Consider the following 22,834-nt stretch of genomic DNA (forward strand, 5'->3'; position numbering starts at 1 on the left):
GGATCCGTTCCATCTCTTACCAATTGTACAGCAAGGGCAGGCAGATTTGGAGGTAATTTGCTCCATTTGCTTTATTAGTGATATAATTTACTGCAGCACAGAGTTTTTAACGTTAAATTGATGGTAATCTGAAACGACCAAATTTGAAGCGACGGACTCTGTGTAATAATACAAAAATGTGGTGTTCTGGTGATTTTTTTCACATGCAGAAGCCTTAATCTTTAGTTAAATTCTTAATTTAGGCTGATATGTTTTGTTCACGAGTGCACATAACAAGAAATATACTTCAACAATATTCTAGATCGTGGGCCGTAACTGCTTTCATTTCTCCAGATACTTTACATGTAATTCAGGCTAATCGTCATGTAATTGACTGGTTGTCCACTGTCGCTTAAGGTTAAACAGAAGAGAAAAAGCAGCAGTTCGAAGTGGAGAAAGTATGCGGTAGAACGCTTCAGTCGTCTTGAATAAACCATATCGACTTGATTGCCATAATTCGTTTCCTATAAGGAAGACTTTCTCCAAGCAGTCAGTTTCAGCGATTTCACAAATGCTATCAAACAGTTCTTGGCCGACCCGGTCCACTAACTTCTTTTGTAGAATTCTACGAACCGGGCAATTCATCGAGACGTCTTTGAGTGCGGTATAAACATCGTCGGAAGGTATATCCTAAATTCTAGAACAAAATGCAAGGGAATTAGAAAAACTTGCAAAACATACTCATTCAACTTTTACGGCCGGAGGGGAGAGAGAAATTGGTTTCTTGCTAGTTTATTGTTTTATATACTCTCATCATAAAACGTTCGTTGCGCTGATGCTCGTAAAATGTAATTTATAAAGTTACTCAACACCCTGGCATAATTTCTATCCAAGGAAACGGTGATTAGTCTCCATAGTTATCGAGATAATAACTAAGAAATTATCTGTGGTTGTTGTGAAAACATAGCAAGGAACTATACCCTGAGAGATGGGACTTGCCGAAGTGAATAATGAAATATGATCCAGAACAATGGTCGATAATGGTGTCACAATGTTTATAAACATAAGCTTAACGAAGAGAAAGATGGATATTAACCAGATTATTCGAGATCTTCAGACGAACTGTAAAATTGTTGCAGTTGAAATGATCGTTGGCGCTATTGGCCGGGAGACCCCATCTGGGGAATTTCGGCCTCCTACTGCAAATCTTTTTATTTGACGCCACTTCGAAGACTTGCTCGTCGATGATGATAAAATAATGTCGAATTATAGCAGATCACAACGTCTCAAAACAGTAGAAGATGGTAAAGAATGGGGTAATTATTTGACATGAAAGGTGGTGTGACATGTTTTAGAACTGACCATTATGATTTTAAGCATGTTTACGTGGCATGAGAGAGAAAATTGTGCAAGAGAACGGAAGTTCCACTACAGATGCTCGCCAATTAATGACGCAGACATACCTCTGTAAAATGAAATTAGGCCTCAAAACGATGATAGCTCTGACATCATTTGTGGCTAAGCGCCCTCCCCCCTTCCCCCATTCGATCACACACTATAATTTTGAACTATAAAAATGAGAACTCAATTCCGTAAATAATTCAGTATTATACGGATACTTTACGTTATATATTTCAGTCTAGTGGAGTAAATTGTCTTATAGTACAATCCCGCCAGTGATCCGATTACGTGTAGGTTCTAGCATTAATAAAAGAATGGACTCGAAAAGCTGCGAAATAATACACACTTTCCTATGTATGCGATATTTATCCACAAGTGTATGAGGACGTTCATGTAGTGACAAAAAGTCAAATAAAGGTGTACACAATGGTTATCGAGGCATGCAAAGAATACGATACAAAGGCACATGCTTGCATCTCTGTAGTAGCCCAAAGAGTGTTCTGCCTGCAGCAGCAGAAAAAGTGCACTGCGGGAACATGCCCCATTACACTGGAGGGCACTGTGACGCCAGAACTGGTCTTCCAACATCGACACAAGTTCTGGAAAGGAATCTTGCCGATTCCAGATCAGGTCGCTCCTCTACAGCCGGTCATTACGCCATTACGCGTCGTCTCTACCTAACCACCAGATTTGGCCATTTGTGCTACCATGTCTCTCCTAATCGTCACAAAATGCAAATTTTCAAACCGTAAGTTCAACATAACGGGAATAATTTGCAACGAAACTGAGATTTATTTTTCTTAAATAAAAACATGAGAACGATATATAGTCCACCATCTGGCAAATAGACCATCTTAGTATAATCGGGAAAAAAATGTGAGCCAATAATCACAAAACAACTAAGTTTTATTCACATATTACACAAGTTGAAATCTTTATGTGGTTGTATTCGCACGGTGTTACACCTGTGGAAAGACATTCGTAGATAACAGTGCACCCCAAATTATGGACACAGGCAATCTCAGAGTTGTTAGATGTCATCTTGAGTGAGTTTTCCACGCTTCTTGTACTTATGTTCTTTGTTGGACAAGGCATGGTGCCGTTATTGAAGGCACTCAATAAGGAACTGCCTTGTTGATGAAACTGGTTAGGGTTGATGATCAACATGTCTTGGAGAACGTCCTGTATCGCAAGGGCTTTGTCCTGACGAAAGAACATATCCATCTGACGATGTAAGAACAGAAATAAAATAGGCTGAATTAACTAACTACAAAAGACACGAGACTGCTAGCATAAGTAACCATTTGCCCTGCATAACTGTTTTCTACTCTGAAGTGCTTCCTTACCCTGTGACAAGCTTCATCACAATGATCAGCTCAGTGGTACTGGATGAACAGTTTACTATATACGTGGTTTTACGCTCCGCCGGAAGACAACAAAAGGCATAGGTACTACTCAGCCTTGTGAGAATGTTTTGAAAATTGGAAAGAACAAATGCAGAAGTGTTACACAGCTGAGTGCTGGACTCAAGAACCGTTATCATTGGAGTCATTTGAAAATCTGCTCTCTCTGATAAATGTAGCTGTGCACCATTTATGCTTTCTGTTTACTCTTCAGTTACGCGAACTGCACGGTAATGAGACACCAGAGGAAGCCTGTTGATTAGTATACTTGACTGTAGGCCAGCTTCAAGCAGATGTTTGCTAATGGTCCTAGATGGCAATGAGTGCATCTTTGGTTCTGGTTCATACGATCAGCTGGGGCTCAACGTTTCGGCCGACAGTCATGAAGTGAATTTTTATACCGCCGCTTCACTCAATGGCACTGAGACTTCTAGTCGGCTGATATCTCCAGACACTTGCACTTCAATCATAAGTTCTAACAAGGGAAACTTCCTATCGCACCACCCTCAAATTTAATAGTAAGAGCACCCAGTGGACAGCCTGTCGAAAACTGAACATACAGGGCGTTTCAAAAATGACCGGTATATTTGAAACGGCAATACAAACTAAACGAGCAGCGATAGAAATACACCGTTTGTTGCAATATCCTTTGGACAACAGTACATTTTCAGGCAGACAAACTTTCGAAATTACAGTAGTTACAATTGTCAACAACAGATGGCGCTGCGGTCTGGGAAACTCTATAGTACGATATTTTCCACATATCCACCATGCGTAGCAATAATATGGCGTAGTCTCTGAATGAAATTACCCGAAACCTTTGACAACGTGTCTGGCGGAATGGCTTCACATGCAGATGAAATGTACTGCTTCAGCTGTTCAATTGTTTCTGGATTCTGGCGGTACACCTGGTCTTTCAAGTGTCCCCACAGAAAGAAGTCACAGGGGTTCATGTCTGGCGAATAGGGAGGCCAATCCACGCCGCCTCCTGTATGTTTCGGATAGCCCAAAGCAATCACACGATCATCGAAATATTCATTCAGGAAATTAAAGACGTCGGCCGTGCGATGTGGCCGGGCACCATCTTGCATAAACCACGAGGTGTTCGCAGTGTCGTCTAAGGCAGTTTGTACCGCCACAAATTCACGAAGAACGTCCAGATAGCGTGATGCAGTAATCGTTTCGGATCTGAAAAATGGGCCAATGATTCCTTTGGAAGAAATGGCGGCCCAGACCAGTACTTCTTGAGGATGCACGGACGATGGGACTGCAACATGGGGCTTTTCGGTTCCCCATGTGCGCCAGTTCTGTTTATTGACGAAGCCGTCCAGGTAAAAATAAGCTTCATCAGTAAACCAAATGCTGCCCACATGCATATCGCTGTCATCAATCCTGTGCACTATATCGTTAGCGAATGTCTCTCGTGCAGCAATGGTAGCGGCGCTGAGGGGTTGCCACATTTGAATTTTGTATGGATAGAGGTGTAAACTCTGGCGCATGAGACGATACGTGGACGTTGGCGTCATTTGGACCGCAGCTGCAACATGGCGAACGGAAACCCGAGGCCGCTGTTGGATCACCTGCTGCACTAGCTGCGCATTGCCCTCTGTGGTTGCCATACGCGGTCGCCCTACCTTTCCAGCACGTTCATCCGTCACGTTCCCAGTCCGTTGAAATTTTTCAAACAGATCCTTTATTGAAACTTCCTGGCAGATTAAAACTGTGTGCCCGACCGAGACTCGAACTCGGGACCTTTGCCTTTCGCGGGCAAGTGCTCTACCAACTGAGCTACCGAAGCACGACTCACGCCCGGTACTCACAGCTTTACTTCTGCCAGTATCCATCTCCTACCTTCCAAACTTTACAGAAGCTCTTCTGCGAAACATGCAGAACTAGCACTCCTGAAAGAAAGGATACTGTGGAGACATGGCTTAGCCACAGCCTGGGGGATGTTTCCAGAATGAGATTTTCACTCTGCAGCGGAGTGTGCGCTGATATGAAACTTCCTGGCAGATTAAAACTGTGTGCCCGACCGAGACTCGAACTCGGGACCTTTGCCTTTCTCGGGCAAGTGCTCTACCAACTGAGCTACCGAAGCACGACTCACGCCCGGTACTCACAGCTTTACTTCTGCCAGTATCCGTCTCCTACCTTCCAAACTTTACAGAAGCTCTTCTGCGAAACATGCAGAACTAGCACTCCTGAAAGAAAGGATACTGTGGAGACATGGCTTAGCCACAGCCTGGGGGATGTTTCCAGAATGAGATTTTCACTCTGCAGCGGAGTGTGCGCTGATATGAAACTTCCTGGCAGATTAAAACTGTGTGCCCGACCGAGACTCGAACTCGGGACCTTTGCCTTTCCTGAAAGGAGTGCTAGTTCTGCATGTTTCGCAGAAGAGCTTCTGTAAAGTTTGGAAGGTAGGAGACGGATACTGGCAGAAGTAAAGCTGTGAGTACCGGGCGTGAGTCGTGCTTCGGTATCTCAGTTGGTAGAGCACTTGCCCGCGAAAGGCAAAGGTCCCGAGTTCGAGTCTCGGTCGAGCACACAGTTTTAATCTGCCAGGAAGTTTCATATCAGCGCACACTCCGCTGCAGAGTGAAAATCTCATTCTGGAGATCCTTTATTGTATCGCTTTTCGGTCCTTTGGTTACATTAAACCTCCGTTGAAAACTTCGTCTTGTTGCAACAACACTGTGTTCTAGGCGGTGGAATTCCAACACCAGAAAAATCCTCTGCTCTAAGGAATAAACCATGTTGTCCACAGCACACTTGCACGTTGTGAACAGCACACGCTTACAGCAGAAAGACGACGTACAGAATGGCGCACCCACAGACTGCGTTGTCTTCTACATCTTTCACATCACTTGCAGCGCCATCTGTTGTTGAAAATTGTAACTACTGTAATTTCGAAAGTTTGTCCGCCTGAAAATGTACTGTTGTCCCAAGCATATTGCAACAAACGGTGTATTTCTATCGCTGCTCGTTTAGTTTTTATTGCCGTTTCAAATATACCGGTCATTTTAGAAACACCCTGTAAATCAAGCGTGAAAACAGGAAGAAGGTGTGCTGAACTGAGAAAAAGGAAGCAAAATAGAATCAGTGAAAGGCCCAACAACAAGAAGTGCAATATAGAGGAGACAGAAAGAGAAATGGCGTCGTGGTTAAGTGGTTATGCTGCTGGACTTCCCCGCGGGTGGGCCGTATTCAGATCTCCCACGTGCCAGTTTTTTCTTTTTTTTTTTTTTTCGCTGTTCGCTTTATTAAAGTTTGTGTCTGTGTCGTGACGTATCGTCCATTTGAAACAGCGAGGTGTAAGGTAGGAACCTAAAATGACAGTTGATTCTGCACAACTACTGTGTTAGCAGCGGGAAGGAAGTGGCTTTCAAATGGGAACCGCAAACGTTTGATGACAAGGCGACAAATCAACCTAATACTCCACCGTAAAACACGTCTGGTGTGTCATCCACGGCGTTAGTGACCGTACGTGTGTCATATGATAGGAATCTCTTATCGACGCACCTAATTTCTGCGACTGGTGAGTGGGAGTTGCCTCCTTGCCCGATATAGGTGTTCGTATGATGTATCTGTGCTCTGTTAAAACATGCATTTTAACGTTTTTGAAGTTGCGTCCCGTTTTGAAAGTCTTGACTCTTGATTTCCTTTGTTGTAACTTAGTTCACACCCGTTTACTTGTTATTTTCGTTTCTATGAGACGTGTATGTGCTATCTCGCCTCCTCTCACTATTCATCACTTCTTACTATATACAGGGTGGTCCATTGATAGTGACCGCGCCAAATATCTCACGAAATAAGTGTCATACAAAAAAACTACAAAGAGCGAAACTTGTCTAGCTTGAAGGCGAAAACCAGATGGCGCTATGGTTGGCCCGCTAGATGGCGCTGCCGTAGGTCAAACGGATATCAACTGCGTTTTTTTAAATAGGAACCCCCATTTTTATTACATATTCGTGTAGTACGTAAAGAAATATGAATGTTTTGGTTTGACCACTTTTTTCGCTTTGGCCCAATCACTATCAGTGGACCACCCTGTAACAATGTACGGTATGACAGCTGCCAAGACTACAGAAAGATAACAAACATTTCAGTGTCCAGACGGGTAGTTCATAATGGTGTGAATAAAAAAGAGAAAGATAGAATGATTGCTGAAAGGCACAAGGTAGTTTGGAACACGGCTCACCCGCTTGGCAGTTCAACACCATGACCACATTTTTTCATTTTGTTCGTTGTGTTTGGTCGTAGCGGAAGTCACATGATATCCGTTGAAGTTCATCGTTGATTCCTTCTGTGGGCACCCAGCTCTCTGACCAAACACGCTGAGGTACCGTGCCGGCTACCACTTAACTACGCCGCGGCTGCTGTTTGAGCCCACTCTTTATTGCACTTCTTGTTCTTGGACCGTTCACTGTTTCAATTTTTTTTTGTTACAGGTCAGTACACCTTCTTCCCTTTTTCACGATTGATCTGCCTTCAGTTTTTGACGGGGTATTCAGCTCGTCATTTTATCAGTTAATCTGAAAAAAGGGGGGGGGCATGCAATGGGGAGTTTCCCTTGTAAGGAACGGCTTAAACGTTCGGTAGATGGTATAGTAGAAGAACAGAACGTGCAAGTGAAATACATTTATTCACCTTCAGATTAATCTACATTGACCATATTACACATTGCGTAACGTTGACAGGCTTAACGGAAATTGTTCGCGAAGGTATCTATAGTAATCAATCCAAGCGTTGCTGTCACGCATCTTGGCACGGCCGTCGAAGAGTGATTGACAACTGTGCTCTGCGGGCGCGATGGTTGCTTTCCCTGCCCCTGGTCATACATATAGCACCAGTTCTAAAACCCTTTTATGGCGATTTGCCGAAAATATGGGTCTCACACACACGTGTTAAAGAAATCTGCACCAGTTTTCTGCGTTTTGTATTTTAGTCAATTTGTACGTCACATATCAGGAACAAACGTTCGATTTATTCAAATTTTAGATGATGCTAAAGTTTACAATGTTAATTCATAATTCTTCCGATTTTAATCTTAGGGACATTTACTGATTTTGAAACAGTTTGTGCCATGCTCTCTCATTCTTGATGATTGACCTGAACCTGCTGCATCGTTTGCAGTTTCTACTTTGCTACAAAATCGTTTGAATGAGTGGTAAAAGCCTTTTACACCTACAGATTCTACTCCGTGCGCTTACAGTAACATCGTATATACCATTCCATCGACGTACTTCAGAGTTTGCAACAAAAATGAAAGTTTATGCATTTCTCCATTGCACCACGACATGAAGTTTTTACTGTCATTTCGCTCTTCTGATCGCAGCAGTCAAATCTATTACAGCGCAGTGTATTCTGCTGTTCGAGACGCTTCTAGGCTTGTCTTTCCACGAGCACGTGCGTAAACTGCTTTTTGACACACGTTACCATTCATGAATCGTTCGATTCACTAAAATTTTCTGTCCGTCTGGCCCATAAATGTTGGTCATTTCGAAGTTAGTTTTTTGCTTACTGCATGAATTCTTCAGAATGTCACAACTTTTTGGGGACGTGCATCATATTCGAGCGTGACATGTGTTTCGTATTTCTACTGACGTGGGCAAGAAATAAACTGGTCAGTTAACGTGTTGTTACAAGTTGCAAAACAACGTAAGTCTAGTGGCAACTTGAACTGCGGAAGAATTTTATTTGCGGGGCTGCTTACAGTAGCCATGTTGAATGTCATTCGTTTTATGTTTCTTAAATTGTTTCATGACATGTTCTTGTGACTCAGATCATCACAAGCAAATTTAGAACTTCTGGAACAAAGTACAGTCTCTAATTTCAGTGAAAGCTATGCCGAAGCGTGGAATAGGTCTTATTGGACATTGGCACAGAACTATACTACAAACGTTCTAAGTTTGTAGCTAAAGACAGACGTAACTGAAACAGGTTATGGAATAAAGTAATGAATAACTAATCATTTAGCTATCTGGATGATCGCGGACTCATTCCATAATTTATTTTCTTCGTTAATAAGAATGCTGTTCCATTAGGCGAACGTCGATTAAAGATGCACGAAAGAGCTGACGACATAAGCGTACCAAAATTAACAATAGAGTAAACTGTACACGGAGAACTTACTGTGACATAGCTTTGCGCAAGATGGATATCAGATTTCTTGCATACTGACAATATCAAATGGGGAAAAGAGTTTTTCAGGAGTGTTTGGAATGTTTAAGAAAGAATCCAACGGATTTGTTGCTCTGATATATTATTGTGCATGAGATTTAGATCCACCACTTAACGGGAAAAACGGAACAGGAGCCGAACCAGCGGATAGAAGCAACTGAGAATTCAGTGTCTACCGGAAACGTTAAGATCAGTGATAATCTTTCTATATTTTTGGGCCACAGTTACGTAATAATTTTTGAGTTATACTCAAACGGTTCAAATGGCTCTCAGCACTATGTGATTTAACATCTGAGGTCATCAGTCCCCTATACTTACAACTACTTAATCCTAACCAACCTAAGGACATCACACACATCCATACCCGAGGCAGGATTCGAACCTGCGACCGTAGCAGTCGCGCTGTTCCGGACTGAAGCGCCTAGAACCGCTCGGTCACCATGGCCGGCTTGAGTTTTATTTCCGCCATTTGCTGTATAACTTCATTATTTTGTATCAGTATTATGATTTCGTGCTTAAGTCATTATCAAGTACAACAATTTTGGATATAATTAGACGTTGTTAAGATCTATTGAAATGGGTGTCCCTGCGAGTAGATAGAGTACAAAACGAACGAAATGTGTGGCAGAAAGGTAGCAAACATGTTTTCCAGCCATAAAGCAGTTGAGCCACAATGAACCCCAACACAGCAGTTACATGTGCAGCGGACATGGTCTGAAAATATACAGTGGAAGTTGGCAGTCCACCAGTAACTTCCGTAGATATTTTCAGACCATGTTCGTTGCACATGTAACTGCTGTAATGGTTTTCATTCTGTGGCTCAACTGTTTTCTGGCTGGAAAACATGTTTGCTACCTGTCTACGATACATTTCATTGTTTTTCTACTTACCTACTCGTTGGGACACCCAGTTCAATAGATCTTGACGATAACTTCATTTAAAAAGGTCAGATTATACCCAACATTGTTGAACTTGATAAGTTTTAAGGACGAAACCGTGATAGTGATATAAAATACAGAAGTTGCACAGTCAAATGGCGGAAATGGTTCAAATGGCTCTGAGAACAGTTGTGGCTCCTAGAACTTAGAACTACTTAAACCTAGCTAACCTAAGGACAACGCACAACACTCAGCCATCACGAGGCAGAGAAAATCCCTGACCCCGCCTGGAATCCAACCCGGGAAACCGGGCGCGGGAAGCGAGAACGCTACCGCACGACCACGAGATGCGGGCTGGGCGGAAATATCATTGAAACATTAAAGTCAGTGTTTCCTGGAGTCTGACAAGGATCCTTTAATCTATTATCTTGAAAAGATGCAAAAATAATTGACTAATGCTACAAAGGACTTCTACATTGATTAAGTGATTTACAGGGCGACGTGTTGAAACATGTATCCTTTTCACCACTTTTGGCACGCTCTGACGTACAAGTAAAAATATTTGTGATTGCAGAATTTTTTTGAATCCAATGAGCAGCTTACGACTGCCACAGATAGGTATTTTGCAAACTTTCCAGAATCCCAATTCTAGGATGGAATTTGTTTACTAGCAAAACACTCCGTCAGTGTGTGTTCACTTATAAACTTATAAGAGGAGTGTTTGAAAATGTAAGTCAAATGATGAGTAAAACGAACGTAGTCTTTCAAATTTTTCCTTACACTTATATCACCGAGGAGGTACTTTCCGCTCCACTTACTTTTATTTCCTTTTTTCCGGGCTGTGCTTGGAAAAGAAGTGCAGTTTCCTTGTCGTAATTACGCTGCCGGGATTTGGTAAGCAGGTTTCGGAGCTAGGCTGTCTTTCGCGCATTTCCGCGAGACTGGCGCCTGCGGGAGCAGCGGCGAAGAGAAATGCAATTAGTGGAGCGGGAGCATTGTATAACCCGGCGTTAAATATTCGCAGGCTCGAGCGGGGAGCCTGGCGTGTGCGGCGCTGTCGCAACGGCTGGAAAGTATGCCGCGCCACTGCAGCGAAAGCTGCGCGCCGCTGTCGTCGGCCCATAAGGCCAAGGACGGAACCGAATTTACTGGACGCCTGTCTGAAGACGACACCCCCTCTTCCACCTAGCGGTATCCCAGATAAGACATCATCGTGGCTGCTCCGGATACTGAGCTGTTGTCGGACGGCGTGCGCGACCTCGGCGGCGAGAAGTGTCCTTAAGCGTCACGTTTCTCAAAGGCTGACACGGAACCTCTGTTACTTTTTTACGTCACCATATGGGCACGTATAACATTAGAATATCCTTCACCCGAAATTTATCCTGTTCCGTTTGCTAGTGGTTCGTGGGAAGAGCGGTTGTCACTATTTCACTATATTTGCCGAATTTCTTTGACTTTACCGTTGAGATCCTTGCAAGACGTGTATGTAACAGGAAGTGTTGTGTTATTTAACTTCTGCTGAAACATGGCCTCCCACAATTTTCAGAGTAAGGCTCATCGCGATGGACTACTTCTTCCTATTCTTTCATCCGGCGTAAGTTGTCATACTCCTAGCAGTGTTTTGTACACGAAGAATAGTTTTTCAGTTTCTCTGCCACCTTTCTTGCTGTGAATTTGGACATTAAACACATGCAACATGCACTGAAGTGAAAGAAGTCATTGGGTACCTTCTAATAATCTTTCGAACCACTTTTTGCCCGGCGTAGTGCAGCATTTCAACGTGGCATGGACTCCCCTGCAGAAATATTGAGCCATGCTGACTCTATATCCGTCCATAAATACGAAAGTGTTGTAGGTGCAGCATTTTGCGCACGAACTGACCTCTCGATTATGTCCCATAAATGTTTAGTGGGATCATGTCCGGCGATCAGGTCGTCCAAATCAGTCGCTCGTATTATCCAGAATGTTCTTCAAACCAATCGTGAACAGTTGTGGCCCGGTGATACTGCGCATTGTCATCCATAAAAAATTTCGTGGTCGTTTGGAACATGAAGTCGATGTATGGCTGCAGGTGGTCTCCAAGTAGCCGAACATAACCATTTTCAGTCAATGATCGGTTGAATTGGACCAGAGGACCCTGTCCATTTAATGTAATCACAGCCCACACCATTATGGAGCCACCACCAGCTTGCTCAGTGCCTTGTTGGCAACCTGTGTAAATGGCTACCATCAGCCTTTGGCAACTGCAATCAGGACTCATTTGACAAGGCCACTGGTTTCCAGTCGTCTAAAGTCCAACTGATATGGTCGCGATCTCAGCTGAGGCATTGCAGGCGGTGTCCTGCTGTTTGCAAAGCCACTCGTGTGGCTCGTCTGCTGCCATAGTCCATTAACGTCAAATTTCGCTGCAACTGCCCTAACGGATACGTCCATCGTACTTCCCACATTAACTTTTGCAGTTATTTCACGCAGTGCTGATTGTCTGTTAACACTGAACCCTCTAAGCAAACGCTGCTGCTTTCGGTTGTTAAGTGAAGCACGTCGGCTACTGCAGCGTCTGTGGTGAGAGGCAATGCCCGGACTTCGTTAGTCTCGGAACATTCTTTAGTCTGTGGATCTCGAAATATTGAATTGCGTAACAATTTCCGGAATGGAATGTCCCATTTGTCTTGCTCCAATTCCGCGTTCAAAGTCTGTTAATTCCCGTAGTGCGGCCATAATCACCTCGAAAACCTATTCACATGAATGACCTGAGAACAAATGACAGATCGGCCAACGCACTGCTCTTTCTTACCTTGTGTACGCGATACTACCGCCATCTGTATATGTGCATATCGCTATACCATACGTTTTCTAATCTCAGTGTACATAGCACTTAATATCAATCATAAATTACTGGGGGATTCACCTGCAGAAAGCAATCAATACGGATTAGTTTGTAGATATAGGGCGCCTAAATGTACAACGCATACTATGACGGAAAGACACCGCAAAGATGACATTTCAGTCTTATATTCTTCACAGCGGAACTCGTGACGACGCTAAAGGTACTTCAATATCCTGAAGATGTATAAGACGCCCCACTCATAATGTCAAACTCAAGATCAGCCTTCGTGGTATTAACGAACCAAACAAGGACTTGGTATGTGCCTGTTTCCTGTCACCGATCGCCAATCGCACATAATGGGGCATCGAATGTGTTCGGTTCCTTACGAGCATCATATTGCTGTTATTTATGTTTAGGGCTGGCTTTGCAACAGACACTGAAGATCCCCTAGTTTCTCCACATTTCGTAACAGTTCTGTAACGGCCACGCTTGTGTACACAACTTCGTCATCTGGGAATGCCCTCATAGTCACATTTTATTTTTGAGGTCGTTTATATACATTCTTGCTTTCGTTTCTTTCGAACGAGACAGGCTTTCTCAGCTCTTGACAATCTCCTACTAAGAAACAAGAAATACTGTTATATGATAGTAAAACTTGATAAACAGTATTGACCGAAAATAAGGAAAACTGCTCAGATTTCTTTAACTAAGTAAAATGTGTAGTATGGTGTAAGCATTTGTCTAAGGAAGACGAATTCCTGTTTAATGTCCCGTCAATGAAAGGGTTATTAGAGAATTTGAGAGGTAAACATGGCAGAAAGAAATTTGTCATATCTTTGACGAAAGGAGGATCTCGGTATTCACCTGAAATTTTCGTTTGCAAAAAGAACGCAATTTTTCCATAACTTTGATAATTATACCCTATACGCGTTTCACCTTTCATTTAAATGACACATAAATGGGTGTTCTGGAATATTCTACGATTTTGATTACCGAAGTATTACGCACTGACTGAAAACAGTTGACATCCTGATTTTTACGTAGCATAAAAGAGTAGCTATTGTTAGTATTACATGCTGGGGCGAATTTTGTGTAACTGTTTAGGTATAATTAGGGTGAAACTGTTGACTCGCACTTCGCATAAGAGCATTTTCAACACATTCGAGCTGAAATTTTTCGTTTTATTGCTTGAACAGTCGCTGCTGTGTCTACACTGTAAGAGTTAAAAGATTCCTTCGGTTACCCTGAGAACGAATGTAGTTTAAAATGCTATTATTTTACTTTTATGACATCAATAATCTTATTTTTGTGTGTAAATGATGGCAAGTTTCCATCTAATATCCTATGCTACCCCCCACCCCTCTCTCTCTCTCTCTCTCTCTCTCTCTCTCTCTCTCTCACACACACACACACACACACACACACACACACACACACACACACACACGCTCCGTCTCTCTCTCTCTCTCTGCTCTGTGTGTATGTATGTGTATAAGTATGTATGCGAGTTTTCATTTACTGTTTTGTTTTATGCACTTATACGATGTCATTGAAATAAAAGATGACACATGTTTGGGGTAATAATTATCAACGCCTGCCGCTACGGTCGCAGGTTCGAATCCTGCCTCGGGCATGGATGTGTGTGATGTCCTTAGGTTAGTTAGGTTTAAGTAGTTCTAAGTTCTAGGGGACTGATGACTTCAGAAGTTAAGTCACATAATGCTCAGAGCCATTTTAATAATTATCAACTACGCAGCACAAAAACAGCGTTTACTTCTAACCGAATATTTATACACAGCTTAACTTTCTTCCTTCTTTCCATATTCACCATACGATTAAAAGCTGATTGTACTATCATCTTACGATAGCGAAAAGAAAACAAAATAATATGAAGGCTTTCACGACCAGAAGATGAAACAAAATAAAATGTTCATCCGGCTGTGCATACCAATAGGCCTCTTGTATCAGACGTAATTGCTCCCCTTCTCCGTTGCTGAAAATAAGCAGTTTTTTTTCAGAAGCTATTTTTTTTTAGTTAGGCTATATGAGCAGGTACTTGAAACTGTAGTCTAAATCTTTTCCGGATGGTGTCTCATAAAAGTTTTGTGTAACCTCTGCTTTTATAACACCTCACCATCGCCAATGTCACTCGATCGAGCGAGGTGGAGAGTAGTTTAGGTACTTGAGAACCATTCGACAGAATCCAGCTTCGATTCCCGGCCGGTGATCCAGAATCAGAGTTTCCATGTTCACCCTAAAAAATTCCATCTGAGTGACGGAATGGTTCTTTCAAACGGATGCTTCACATTTCCTTCGCCATTCCTGTATAAATGAAATAGTACAATCAATTAAATTTGTGGTAAAGCATCCGTGAAGAACGATTCTATGTAGGTACCATTCATCGCTGTATGGCCGTTAGTAAACCCTAATTAAAAGAAAGTGTGATAGCAACTACGAAGGCCTGTGTATTACTCAGGTGACTTCATCGCTTCACTGACGCATATTGCAACTCTCTGCCGCTAGAGGGCTCCAAACTGTAGCGTGTAACATGGCGTTGTGTAACGTAACTACGTGGGGTGGTGAAAAACGGCGTGTTGTAATCGAGTTTCTAATCGCAGAAGCGTTTGTCCACACATGGAGCGCCCTCTCCCCTAGCATGACTATGCCGGATCAAAACGACCGTTGCGAAATCCGCAACAAGCGAACGCTTTTGGTTCACTGTCATCGATCATCCTCCATACAGTGACGCCTTGGCCCCATTCGACTTTCATCTGTTTCCAGAACTTATAGAACACCTTCGAGAACTTCACTTTGATAGTGACGAACGATGCAAGCAGAGGTGAGATTGTGGCTCTTCAACAAAGTCAAACATTCTACAGTGATGACATCAAGAAATTGGTCTCTCCTTGGGAGAAATGTGTTAGTCAGAAGGGTGAGCATGTTGAGAAATAAATATGTAGACATAAAGAATAAATATCTAGAGCATTAACACAGTTTGTTTTATTTAAAAAGTTTCAAGAGTTTTCACATACACTATTTTGAAGGAATTACTTTCCAGCACGGAGCTTCATTTTTTGAGATTTCCACACTCCAAGACATCCCTAGGTCCACTGATTCCGATGTGATAGTGAAGTGGAAACGTAAAGGGACACGTACAGCACAAAAGCGCACAGGCCGACCTCGTATGTTGACTGACAGAGACCGCTGACAGTTGAAGAGAGTCGTAATGTGTAATACGCAGACATCTATCTAGACCATCACACAGGAATTCCAAACTGCATCAGGATTCACTGCAAGTACTATTACAGTTAAGCAGGAGGTGAGAAAACTTGGATTTCACGGTCGAGCGGCTGCTCATAAGCCACACATCACGCCGGTAAATGCCAAACGACGCCTCGCTTGGTGAAGGGACCGTAAACATTGGACTATTAAACAGTGGAAAAACGTTGTGTGGAGTGACGAATCACGGTACACAATGTAGTGATCCGACGGCAGGGGGTATGGCGAATGCCCCGTGAACGTCACCTGCCAGCATGTGTAGAGCCAACAGTAAAATTCGGAGGCGGCGGTGTTATGGTGTGGTCGCGTTTTTCATGGAGGGGGCTTGCACCCCTTGTTTTGTGTGGCACTATCACAGCGGAGGCCTACATTGATGTTTTAAGCACATTCTTCCTTCCCACTGTTGAAGAGCAATTCGTGGGTGGCGATTGCGTCCTTCAACACGATCGAGCACCTGTTCGTAATGGGATGTTTTTGAACGCAGACTTCGTGTCAGGCGTCACCGACCGACATCGATACCTCTCCTCAGTGCAACATTCTGTGAAGAATGGGTTGCCATTCCCCAAGAAACCTTCCAGCACCTGATTGAACGTATGACTGCGAGAGTGGAAGCAGTCATCAAGGATAACGGTGGATCAAAACCATACTGAATTCCAGCTTTACCGATGGAGGGCGCCACGAGCTTGTAAGTCATTTTCATCCAGGTGTCCGGATACATTTGATCACATAGTGTATATGTGAACCAAAAAGGCATGGTGAAACAATGATAACTACGCTCTCCAACCAAAAAAAAGTGAACTACAAACAAGGTACGGTCGGATGTCAGTGTAACTTTGTACACGATCGCACCATCGGCGAGTATGTACATGATTCGAGTTTCAGTTCTCTGTGACAGGTAGAACGGCCATCAGAGTGCTTCATTGTTGTTCGTGCTTAGTGTTGTTCCCAGGACTGCTAGGGTATATAAGGAGCACAAACAGCATCACATTTGGAGTGACCACTGTGAAGGACACGCAGGTACAGCGTACTCTTGTGAGATGGCATTGTCAGCATCTGCCAGTTTGAAACCGGTCTCCTTGTGGGTCTCCATTTGGTCGGCTGCTCGAATGTTGCGATATCCAGATTTTTGGGCATTCGTATATGACAGTGACCTGATATTGGATTGGATGGGAAGATGAAGGCAGACGTACTCGTCGTCAAGGTTCTGGTTGACAACGTGTGACCATCACAAGAGAGGATCGCTGCACTGTGCACCAAGCACATCGCAACCCCTTCACATCTGCGCTTACCATGCGATAACGAGTAATGGACTGCCTGCAACATCCTGTGTCATCCCTCACTGTTGGTTTAGACTATCAGCAGCCAGACTAGTTACTTACTGTCCTATGATAGGCTGCTGTTAACACCACAACACAAACGGCTGTGTATGGAGTGGTGCCGTCGCCGGTAAGAACAGACTGATGATGAATGGCTTCGCATTGTGTTCAGAATGAATCAGCCCTGTGCAGTACCTCGGATGACCGTCATCAACGAGTATGGCGGCGGCCTGGGGAGATGTCACATTCTTCCAATGTTTTGGAAAGGCATAGCGCTGTTACTCTAGGCGTCATGTTGTGGACAGCCATCGGGTATGATTCCAGATCACATCTCGTAGTGACTGAGTGAATTCTGAAGACACAACGATACTTGACGCACATCCTCCGTCGTCAGCTGATACCTCTAATGCTACGATACCGTGGTGCATTGCTCAGCAGGACAGAACTCGTCCACACATGGCACCTGTCTCTACTGTCTGCGTGATGTTGAGGTACTATCGTGGCCTGAAACATCTCCAGATCTGTCCCCGATAGAACATGTTTGGGACCAGTTTGGACGTCAACTCCGTCCCGGTTCCGGTATCGAGGATATCAAGGATCAATTACAACAGTTGTGGGCCAGCTAGTTTCAAGAGAGGGTACAACTCTTGCCAACCGAATCAGTGCATGTATTCAGGCTAGAGGTTGTCGTTTCGTTTCATCATCCCTTTCTGGATTCTCCACTTGTTTGTCAGGCTGTGTTTATACAAACACAGTTCAGCGCTAGAAAACAAAATACTATTTCACTACTGGTGGTTTGTAGCAGTTTCCAGGCGAGCGAATGAAGCCAAGCTTTTTACTTCGTTTACGAAAACTTCCTTTATTATCGATCGATTTCATCAAATGTTACCACACAATTAATCAAAAGAATATCTACGCGGTTACAGGTTGATGATTTGACTAACTAATCCTGTAACGGAGAACTGCTACATAGTCACCTTAGCGACGAAAGTATTTCTCCCAGTGAGAGACCACTTTCTTGATACCGTGATTGTAGGATGTTTGACTTCGATGATGGAGCCACAATCTCACCTCTGCTTACACCGCTTCATCACTATCAGAGTGAAGTCCTCGAAGGTGTTCTATAAGTTTTGGAAACATATGAAAATCGGATGGTACCAAGTCATGAGTGTATGCAGCATGATCGATGACGTAGACCCTAAGGTGTCAGATGGTTGCAGATATCGGCCCCAGTGTGTGGTCTGGCTGGGTCATACTGAAGGAGAGGGTGCTCAATGTGTGGAGAACTCGGTTACAGCGCGCTGTTTCTCACGCACCGACATAGTTACGTCACAATCTGTCATGTTACTCCCTACATTTCGGAGCCCTCTAGCTGCAGAGCAATGCAAATATGCGAAAACGAAGAATGAAAATGCAGTATGTTAATAACGTCTGTTTTTTTAAAAAAAACTTTAAACTTTTTCAGATAAAAAATTTGGAGGCGTTAATTTTGAACACTCCCTCGCATGTTTTAAGAAGTGTTCAATTACACTACTAGCCATTAAAATTACTACACCACGAAGATAACGTGCTACAGACGCGAAATTTAACCGACAGGAAGAAGATACTGTGATATGCAAATAATTAGCTTTCCAGAGCATTCACACAAGGCTGGCCCCGGTGGCGACACCTACAACGAGCTGACCATGAGGAAAGTTTCCAGCCGATTTCTCATACACAAACAGCAGTTGACCGGCGTTGCCTGGTGAAACGTTGTTGTGATGCCTCGTGTAAGGAGGAGAAATGCGTACCATCACGTTTCCGACTTTGATAAAGGTCGGATTGTAGCCTATCGCGATTCCGGTTTATCGTGTCGTGACATTACTGCTCGTGTTGGTCGAGATCCAATGACTGTTAGCAGAATATGGAATCGGTGGGTTCAGGAGGGTAATACGGAACGCTGTGCTGGATCCCAATGGCCTCGTATCACTAGCAGTCGAGATGATAGACATCTTATCCGCATGGCCGTAACGGATAGTGCAGCCACGTCTCGATCGCTGAGTCGACAGATGGGGACGTTTGCAAGACAACAATCATCTGCACGAACAGTTCGACGACGTTTGCAGCAGCATGGACTATCAGCTCGGAGACCATGGCTGCGGCTAACCTTGACGCTGCATCACAGACAGGAGCGCCTGCGATGGTGTACTCAACGACGAACCTGGGTGCACGAATGGCAAAACGTCATTTCTTCGGATGAATCCAAGTTCTGTTTACAGCATCATGATGGTCGCATCCGTGTTTGGCGACATAGCGGTTAGCGCACATTGGAAGTGTGTATTTGTCATCGCCATACTAGCGTATCACCCGTCGTGATGGTATGGAGTGCCATTGGTTACGCGTCTCGGCCACCTGTTGTTCGCATTGATGGCACTTTGAACAGTGAACGTCACAGTTCAGATGTGTTAAGACCCGTGGCTCCACCCTTCATTGGATCCCTGCGAAACCCTACATTTCAGCAGGATAATGTCCGACCGCATGTTGCAGATACTGTACGGGCGTTTCTGGATACAGAAAATGTTCGACTGCTGCCTTGGACAGCACATACTTCAGATCTCTCACCAATTGAAAAAGTCTGGTCAATGGTGGCCGAGCAACTGGCTCGTTACAATACGCCAGTCACTACTCTTGATGAACTGTGGTATCGTGTTGAAGCTGCATGGGCAGCTGTACCTGTACATGCCATCCAAGCTCTGTTTGACTCAATGCCCAGGCGTATCAAGGCCGTTATTACGGCCAGAGGTGGTTGTTCTGGGTACTGATTTCTCAGGATCTATGCACCCAAATTGTGTGAAAATGTAATCACATGTCAGTTCTAGTATAATATATTTGTCCAATGAACACCCGTTTATCATCTACATTTCTTCTTGGTGTGACAATTGTAATGGCCAGTAGTGTATATTATCTTGGGCACATTATGATATTTTTTGGTAAGTAGTATTGTAACAGAGTGGGAACAGACATACAATAACGGAATATGTGCCACCCACCCATTGCCTAGGACAGATGAGCGCTTGAGTAGCCAGCGATGTTAACCAAAGTCTAAGGAAGCAAGCAAAATGTTGGTAATGCAAATACGGACGCAACAAACAGATTAACGAGAAGTAATAAACGAAGACGCCAGCTGTCAAGACTGTCGTCTCGGTCAACACAAAACGAAAATGATATTAGAGAACCAGATTAAAGTTATTTGCTGATTAGTATTCGAATAGGTATAGAAATTTGTGTCTGTGAAAAACTTCTAATCAATCTGTCGACTATGATATTGAACTTGAATGAGAATCAGTTGCTGCGAGTGGACTATACTGACGTTACTTAAGGACCTCAGTGAACTGACGTTGTAGCGCCGCCACAGAAACTGTGAATCTTCTAAAGTGAATGTGGCGGCGGCCAGCCTTGGCTCTGTGCCACGGAAGACTGGAGCACGGCCATTAGAGAGTACGTGTCGGTCACAACATCCCGGCAAACTTTTCCTCGAATCTCGGAGCACGAACGCTGTCAGCGCTGAACAAAATCGGGAGAATGATACGGACACTTCACCAGCAATATCTCATCTCGCAGCGCTCGCGGTCTGAACAAACGCTGCTGGAATAATTTCCACATAATAGAGGCGGAAAGTGGGTGGCTATGTTTCACGTTTCTTCGGCGATACGGCTGGCGACCTTGCAGCTAGCTTTCGCCTCTCTCCGACCACTTGTTTCTTCACGTCTTGCGCTCGGCCACAGCAGTTACTCTAACTTCCTGACGATTGGTTCTGGTTTCGCCAGTTTCTTAGAATGTTACCGCTCTACCTCAGCAAGAGGAGAGTGAAATTTATGTAGGGATAAACACACGTGTAGATTGGATAGGAGGGTGTGGACAGTTACTCTAGTTCCTCTCCAGAAATTACGATAGCGAGTGAGATGCAGTGATTCAGACGATGGACTAGGATTCGAAAGCAAAGAGGTTTACATTCATGTCAGGTATTCGCGATTAAGCAAAAGGTAGTTCCTCCAACTGTTTTTGCTGTTTTTTCTTCTTAGTTGTGCAGCTTGTTTCAAAAAGATTCATCCGATTTCACAAGACTATATCTTCTACATGAATGAATTCAGTTGGGGTACATTTTAACTGACGCGTCGAAACTAAAGTGTACCATGAGGTTTGTTGTAAGTTGCATGTTCATGAGGATGACAGACTAAAGGCCGAAATACTAAATGTCTTTTTCCAAAGCTGTTTCACAGAGGAAGACTGCAGTGTAGTTCCTTCTCTATATTGTCGCACAGATGACAAAATGGTAGATATCTAAATAGATGACAGAGGGATAGAAAAACAATTAAAATCGCTCAAAAGAGAAAGGCCACTGGACCTGATAGGATACCTGTTCGATTTTACACAGAGTACACGACGGAACTTTCCCCCCTTCTTGCAGCGGTGTACCGTAGGTCTCTAGAAGAGCGTAGCGTTCCAAAGGATTGGAAAAGGGCACAGGTCATCCCCGTTTTCAAGAAGTGACGTCGAACAGATGTGCAGAACTATAGAACAATATCTCTAACGTCGATCAGTTGCAGAATTTTGGAACGCGTATTATGTTAGAGTATAATGACTTCCCTGGAGACTAGAAATCTACTCTGTAGGAATCAGCATGGGTTTCGAAAAAGACGATCGTGTGAAACCCAGCTCGCGCTATTCGTCCACAAGACTCAGAGGGCCATAGACACGGGTTCCCAGGTAGATGCCGTGTTTCTTGACTTCCAAAAATGGTTCAAATGGCTCTGAGCACTATGAGACTTAACTTCTGGGTTCATCAGTCTCCTAGACTTATAACTACTTAAACCTAACTAACCTAAGGACATCACACACATCCATGCCCGAGGCAGTATTCGAACCTGGGACCGTAGCGGTCTCACAGTTCCAGACTGTAGCGCCTAGAACCGCTCGGCCACCCCGGCCGGTTCTTGACTTCCGCAAGGCGTTCGATACAGTTCCCGACAGTCGTTTAATGAACAAAGTAAGAGCATATGGTCTGTTAGACCAATTGTGTGATTAGATTAAAGAGTTCCTAGATAACAGAACGCAGCATGTCATTCTCAATGGAGAGAAGTCTTCCGAAGTAAAAGTGATTTCAGGTGTGCCGAGGGGAGTGTCGTAGGACCGTTGCTTTTCACAATATACATAAATGACCTTGTGGATAACATCGGAAGTTCACTGAGGCTTTTTGCGGATGATGCTGTAGTATATCGAGAGGTTGTAACAGTGGAAAATTGTACTGAAATGCATGAGTATCTGTAACGAATTGACGCACGGTGCAGGAAATGGCAATTGAATCTCAATGTAGACAAGTGTAATGTGCTGCGAATACGTAGAAAGAAAGATCCTTTATCATTTAGCTACAATATAGCAGGTCAGCAACTGGAAGCAGTTAATTCCATAAATTATCTGGGAGTAGGCATTAGGAGTGATTTAAAATGGAATGATCACATAAAGTTGATCGTCGGTAAAGCAGATGCCAGGCTAAGATTCATTGTAAGAATCCTAAGGAAATGCAATCCG

At 43.7% G+C, this 22,834-nt stretch overlaps 1 protein-coding gene and 2 non-coding genes across 6 annotated transcripts in view; 1 reads left to right on the top strand and 2 right to left on the bottom strand.

The window, feature by feature from the left end:
- LOC126298440 (proteoglycan 4-like) overlaps positions 1–22,834 on the top strand; it is a 371,748-nt gene that overhangs the window by 208,478 nt on the left and 140,436 nt on the right. The gene's annotated exons all lie outside the window — the stretch shown is intronic.
- Trnas-cga (transfer RNA serine (anticodon CGA)) lies at positions 4,508–4,582 on the bottom strand. The gene has a single exon. It is a non-coding gene; the product is annotated as a tRNA-Ser (tRNA).
- On the bottom strand, positions 4,808–4,882 carry Trnas-aga (transfer RNA serine (anticodon AGA)). The gene has a single exon. It is a non-coding gene; the product is annotated as a tRNA-Ser (tRNA).

The sequence above is a fragment of the Schistocerca gregaria genome, chromosome X, assembly GCF_023897955.1.
Source record: "Schistocerca gregaria isolate iqSchGreg1 chromosome X, iqSchGreg1.2, whole genome shotgun sequence".
NCBI classification, from domain to species: Eukaryota; Metazoa; Arthropoda; class Insecta; order Orthoptera; family Acrididae; genus Schistocerca; species Schistocerca gregaria.